Raw genomic sequence first — 6601 nt, 5'->3', positions numbered from 1 at the left:
ATAATACTTGTCTATTTTAGAGAATAATTTTGTTTCACAATACTTGTCACTTTCAAGTTTCAATGCAATATTAATTATTGTCTTATCAATAATACCCTTACATATTTATTGTAGAGAGATAAAAAAAATAGAATGAAATAATAAATGATTAAGGGTATTATAGAAAACACACACATAATATCATAAAAAATAACAAATTTTATTTCGTTTCTTGGTTACTGCAATTTCTTCAAAATGTACATGTATTTTAAAATAGAGGGAGTAGTTGTAAATTGAGCATTATTGTTGCTTTTATTGGTTAAATATGTTTGTATACCCTACAAATTATAGACCTTTAAGTATGTTATGTATTTTTCTTTAAAAAAAAGTATATTTTGTATTTCATTTTAACTGTTTAGTCACAAAAAAATTCATGCACATAGTTTGAGTCCCTCATTTATTGTAAAAATGTATTAATTAATTATTAAACTCCATTGATGTTTTGAACATTATTAAAAAAAAATCTACACAAAAAACAAGCTTAAAATTTGATTTCTATGTTCTGATTTTGTTTACTTTTATCTTGAACTTTTGATGTTTAAAAAATTCATGTTTAATTCATGTCATATTAAGAGATTATAAATATTAGTAAATGAAATTTTTATAATCTTCTAAACATTTTTACGAAAATTCATTCAAAAATTAAAGAGTGTAAGGTTAATTAAACAAATTTGACTTTAGAAGGAACATAAACCGCGTGCATAAAATTATTTTAGGACCTAGACGAAGAATAAAAATAAATTAGTAACTAAACGTTCGTGTAGGAAAACATTGGGTGGAAAAGATCTCCCTTAAAAAATTTAGCACCGAATTCGAACACAAGATCTTTGATAAAGCTTGAAAAGAACTCTTACAATCTCATTCTATGATCTTGGATTTATTTTTGGTCATGTAATTCATTGTTTACTTTTTTGCTTAAGTTTTTATATTTGTAATTAATAAAAAAAAACATAATTTTCGTAGGGGATAGACATGCATCAGTGTGGTGGAATATGATTTGTAGAGTGCGTGAAGGAGTAGGTGAGGGAGTTGGGAGGTGGTTTGACGAGAATGTTTATAGGGTGGTTGGCAACGGGAGGAATACCTTATTCTGGTATGACACTTGGATAGGGGATACTCCCTTGCGGTTACAGTTCCCTAGATTATTTGAGTTGGCAGTGGAGAAGGAGAGTAAGGTTGAGGAGATGAGGCGGTTGGGGTGGGACGGTAACGGAAGGGTGTGGGTATGGAGACGTCGTTTGTATGCTTGGGAGGAGGAGAGTGTGAGGGAGTGTGTTGCTCTTTTATGTAACATTATTTTGCAGGACACTGTTCATGACTCTTGGAGGTGGACGTTAGACCCGGTTCAAGGGTATTATGTGAAAGCAGCATACCGTTTTAACACAAGTGCCATAGCTGAAAGGTCTCAGGTTGATGATGTTTGGTCAAAGCATATTCCGTCAAAGGTGTCTTGATTGGGGTGGCGTCTCCTTCGCAATTGGCTTCCTACTAAAGATAATATGGTTCAACGGGGTATTCTTATTGCAACAGATGGCATGTGTGTGGCTGGTTGTAATGTCTCAGAAACGGCTACTCGTCTTTTTTTGCATTGTAATATTTTTGGTGCTTTGTGGTTTAATGTGCGGACTTGGTTGGGAATTTATTTGGTCTCTCCTGGTGAGCTTCGACATCACTTTATTCAGTTTACCAGGATGTCAGGTTTGCCAAGAACTTCTTATCTATTCTTAACAGTTATTTGATTTGCTGCTATTTGGGTGACTTGGAAGGAGTGGAATAATCGTGTGTTCCAAAACACGACAGCTACTTCATCTACCCTTCTTGAAAAAGTTAAGCAGCATTCATTTTTATGGTTGAAATCTAAACAGGCGTCATTAGCTTATTCTTATTATGACTGGTGGAAACATCCACTTTCTTGTATGCGTGTGTTCTTGTAATTTTGTTTCTTGGTTGGCCCTTCAAAGGGCAATCTGACACTGTAATTTTATAACTTTGGTGGTGTTTCTTTTTTGCGCATCTTGTGCGATTGAAAACACTTTTGAGAGTATATATATGATTTTGATTTGTTCAAAACAAATAAAAAAAAACATAATTAATATATTTTAAATTGATATATAGAATAAAATATATTACATAAATTTCAGCTTTAACCATATTAAAATTTCTACCAACTAAAAACATGACCTAAAACTTTATGATTTGATCACATACATAGCATAGAAGATAAAATAAATATATTATAATCGTTGATAACAATATTAATGAGAATATGTATTTATTGTTTATTAATTTTATTTTATATTTTTTACAATATTAATTGAAATAGTTTTTGTTAAAATTACTCATTTTAAATTCTCTTTTTGACTGAAATTTAAAACTTATTTATTTTACTTTATTATACACTACGTGCACGTCTTTCCGCTCTTTTTATTGCGTTAATGTTTAAAAATTATAAAAGGTAGTCCAAGACTTGTCCATATGTTGTAGGACTGTTCGAACAAGTTGACTCTCTATCTATGCATCTAAACTATCGGCAGGAACAAAATGTGCCTTCTCTACTGACTCCTCAAGCTGAGTGCTATGTACCTCGACGCTCTCTTGTTGAATGGCGGCAATCTGAAGATCCTTTTATGCGTGTTTTTTTTTTTGTCAGGTGGTCTATTGGCTAGAATTCACATTATAAGGTGAATAAGTAAGGTGTTCGGAGTTCGAACCCTGACCTCTGTATATAATAATGTATTGTCCTACCAACTGAGCTATGCTCACGGGACTTTTATACGTGTTACTCATGTTGTTTTTGGGGAGTCGCAACTTTAAACACCTTATATGATCTATGCCTTCTGGATTATCCCATGGCTTCCAAATAATCGGTGCATCATTAATCGCCTATCATTTATGTATGTTTTTATATACATATAATGCTTCTTTATTACCTGTTATCCCCAATTTCGAACAACGTTTTGTTTTTGTTTATTCTCTTAATTTTTTAAACCTTTGCCATTATGTCTCCCTGGATCCATTTCCATGAGAGAAAAACTGCAGAAAAATTGCATCATTGTTAAAGGGATGTTACTATGAAAGTCATTGATGATGTCATATTTTTTTCGATGTTATATTTGATCTATTGTTCGCTATGACAAAGGTTAAGAAAAATCTCAATGCAACTATGAAATATATAGTTGTGTTATTCTGGTCACCTCTTCCAACGGCATGTCATTATCGTGTTGTTCCTCTCTCTTAGTTGTGATATTTGTTGAATTTTGATGGGGCATTGATGACTCAAGCATCGATAATAACTTCTGGTAAATTGGAGAGGAAATGTAATCGATTACTCCCTCCGTTTTAGTTTAATTGATTCATTTATAAAAAAATATTGTCTCAAGAATCTTGATCCATTTCACTTTTCAATACAACATTAATTACTTTTTTCCAATTATAATTCTAATTAATAGTACTTTCACAAGTCTCAATTCAATATATTTACTTTACATTTATGATAAAGAAGAATGCACCAATACTTAAAAAAAAATACTCTACTATTTTTTTCTTCTCTTTCCTTTATACACTTTTTATAATCTGTGTAAAATGAAAAACTGGCTTTGTTAACCTGGGATGGAAGGAATAGTTTAAATCATTATTGAATTTGTGTATCCATGAATGCTTAATTAAAAGATAATCAAAATCATCTTGAAAAGGATCCACAATATATCACTTCATAACAAAATCAAACATGTACCTTAGATTTGCATTTCTTGTAATCATTATCTTCCTGTATTTGTAACCTCTAGGTAAATAGTTCATATGTCATAAAGGACTGTTGCAAATTGACCATTATTGTCACTTTTATTAATAATTTTTTTTAGTTAATTATGTTTTTAAACGCTACAAAATATAGCCCTTTTAAGTATATTCTTTATGTAATTCTTATTGCTTTTTTAGTCCAAAAAAATTTCCTACACATAGTTTTATTCCTCCTTTTATTTAAAAATGTATTCCTGAATTATTTCACTTCAATCATGTTTAGAACATTATAAAATACTTCACTTAAATAGGTATTCCTGATATCTTCTTGAATTTGTTTACTTTTTTTAAGCTAAAATTATGGGGAGCACAGGGGTCTTCTACTGCATCATCCAAATTATATGAATAGAAAGATAAACGTATAAAATAAGAGGAGGACATAAACCAAAACCCTTCAAAATGTAGAAAAAAGAAAGGCCATAATAGATAAAAAAAAAAAAAACGAACTAAAAGCAAGAGGGATCGTTGTCCCCTTAAAATTAGTGAGGCGAGCGGTTGGAAGCACCAATCTTAAATCATTTGCTAGCCTTAGTTAGTTCCTTTGACTTCTTCTTTTTTCTTGGAACCACCAACTAAAATTAATGATCAGCCAAATCATCGATCTCTTCATTCTAAGACATATTAGTTCAAGAATCACTCAAGAGATTTGCTTAATTTACTCTTATCTTAAACTTCATATGTTTAAAAAATTCATGGTTAATACATGCCATGTTAAAAGATTATAAATTTTATTAAATAAATTTTTTATAATCTTGTAAACTTTTTCACAAAATTTGATTAAAAAATTGAAGAGTGTAAGGATATTTTAAAGGGTTAAGCATAAATTAACTATTAAAATTTGAACTGAGCAGAGACTAATACCGAGTCCATATTATTTTTGTAAGGACTAAAACAACTATTAAAATAAAGTAAGGACTAAACTTAAAATGCCTCAATTTTATAGGGACTAAAAACATATTTAACCAAACAAAAAAAAGTCAGATGTGGCATCCATGTGTGCTTCATCATTTGCTCAATCAACAACAATTAACAGTGAAGACCTATTTTGCTAACAGGAAAAAAAACGTTGGGGATCAAAAATTTAATAAAATTTAAGTAGGAAAAAATGTTCAAAACGCGCCTATTTATAAGGACTAATAGTATATACAAATAGCTTTGTAGTATGAGTGTATAACAACTAGTCTCAAAATATAAACACAACAATTTTATTTCTTAATTATATTAAGATTGTAAATTTAATCCATACTTTGAATAAATGGATATAATTTTTTTTTATTTCAAATATAAATATTTTGTTTCAAAGAAATAAATGTTTTCTTTCAACTTTGTCTTCTAATTTTTTGGTGTGACCCAATATCTTCTTTGAGCAACGGAAAAAAAACTAATCGTTCGAGTGAGGTAGGAATGCATTGGGTGCCAACTATCTCCCTCAAGAGATTTGACAATATTGCATTCTGAACAATGGATTTAAACACATGATCTTTAATAAAACTTAAAAAAAACCTTTACTGTAACACCCCGTTTTCCCAACTTAAAAATTTCATAACAAATATCAGAGTATTCAACACATAACGGAATGCTACACTTCTTAAAAATCATAAATGAGATAATTAACTAATTATCTTTCCAAAAATCATAAACGTATTAATTCAAACTTAGCAGCGGATTTAATTCATTAACATAAGTAAGTCTTTGGCACACAGGCCTTATTAAAACATAAGCAATACGTAAAGGAATAGAAAATAGCCACAAAAGATCTCATCCCGTTACGTATCAGAGCATCCTAAGACTCAGTGAGGAATAAGTCACTCACGACAGCAACACCAGCAACCTACTAACGATCACCTGCAAGTTACTCATACGAAGAGTGTAACGCCCACTTTCGTTTAATCGTTATTTAATCGAGTTTAGGTGATTATATTATATTTATATAATATATGTATGATTTTGATATGTTTTGATAAATTGTGGTGATTTTGGTGATTTGATTGATGACGTGTTAGGTTCTGAGTTTTGGAGGAATTGATAAGATTAGAGAATTTATTTTATTGTTAAATAAAATAAAGATTTGAAAAATATTTAGTTGAGGGCTGTTTTGATATTTTAGATAGTTTTGGGGGAGAAAGTGAGATAAGATAAGTTATTAGAAAGAGGTATAAATAGGAGAAGACCTAATATTTTAGAAACTCATTGTACGTGAAAACTTTTGGAAAAGGGAGAAAAAGCTTAGAAGGGAGAAGAGCATAGAGAGAGCTGCGATTTCTTCATAACCAGGTAAGGGTGAGACTAGTAATTCAATAGCATTGATTGTTGTAATTCTGATGATTAGTTGACCAAGTTAGGATTGATTTAGAGAAGTTTTGGAATTAGGTCAAAGCCCTAAAAATTGATGATCAAACGGTAAAACTTGTTTAGATTGATGTAAGAACCGTCCTATAACCTTAGAACATGTTTAGGATGAATTCTGGAATCAAAATTAGGCTTTGAACCATGTTGTGTGAGGGATTTTTGAGAAAAACCCTAGTCTGCCCGTGCTTCTGTTCATCGCTCGCCACGGCGAGTGATGATCCTCGCCTCGCGAGTGATGAACTTCATCGCTCGCCACGCGAGCCCCTTTCCTTCGCCTCGCGAGTTGTTTGGTTCAACTCGCCATGGCGAGCAACCTTCCTCGCCTCGCGAGCTTAGGCAGAGTGCATGTCATATTTCGTGTTTCGACCTTTTTAGTTGAATCTTGTATGCCTTTGAGTACCTGAACTTACCTAGT

The sequence above is a fragment of the Medicago truncatula genome, chromosome 6 (assembly GCF_003473485.1).
Source record: "Medicago truncatula cultivar Jemalong A17 chromosome 6, MtrunA17r5.0-ANR, whole genome shotgun sequence".
NCBI lineage: Eukaryota > Viridiplantae > Streptophyta > Magnoliopsida > Fabales > Fabaceae > Medicago > Medicago truncatula.
The sequence above is the reverse complement of the archived record's forward strand: the minus strand, read 5'-3'. Positions refer to the sequence as shown.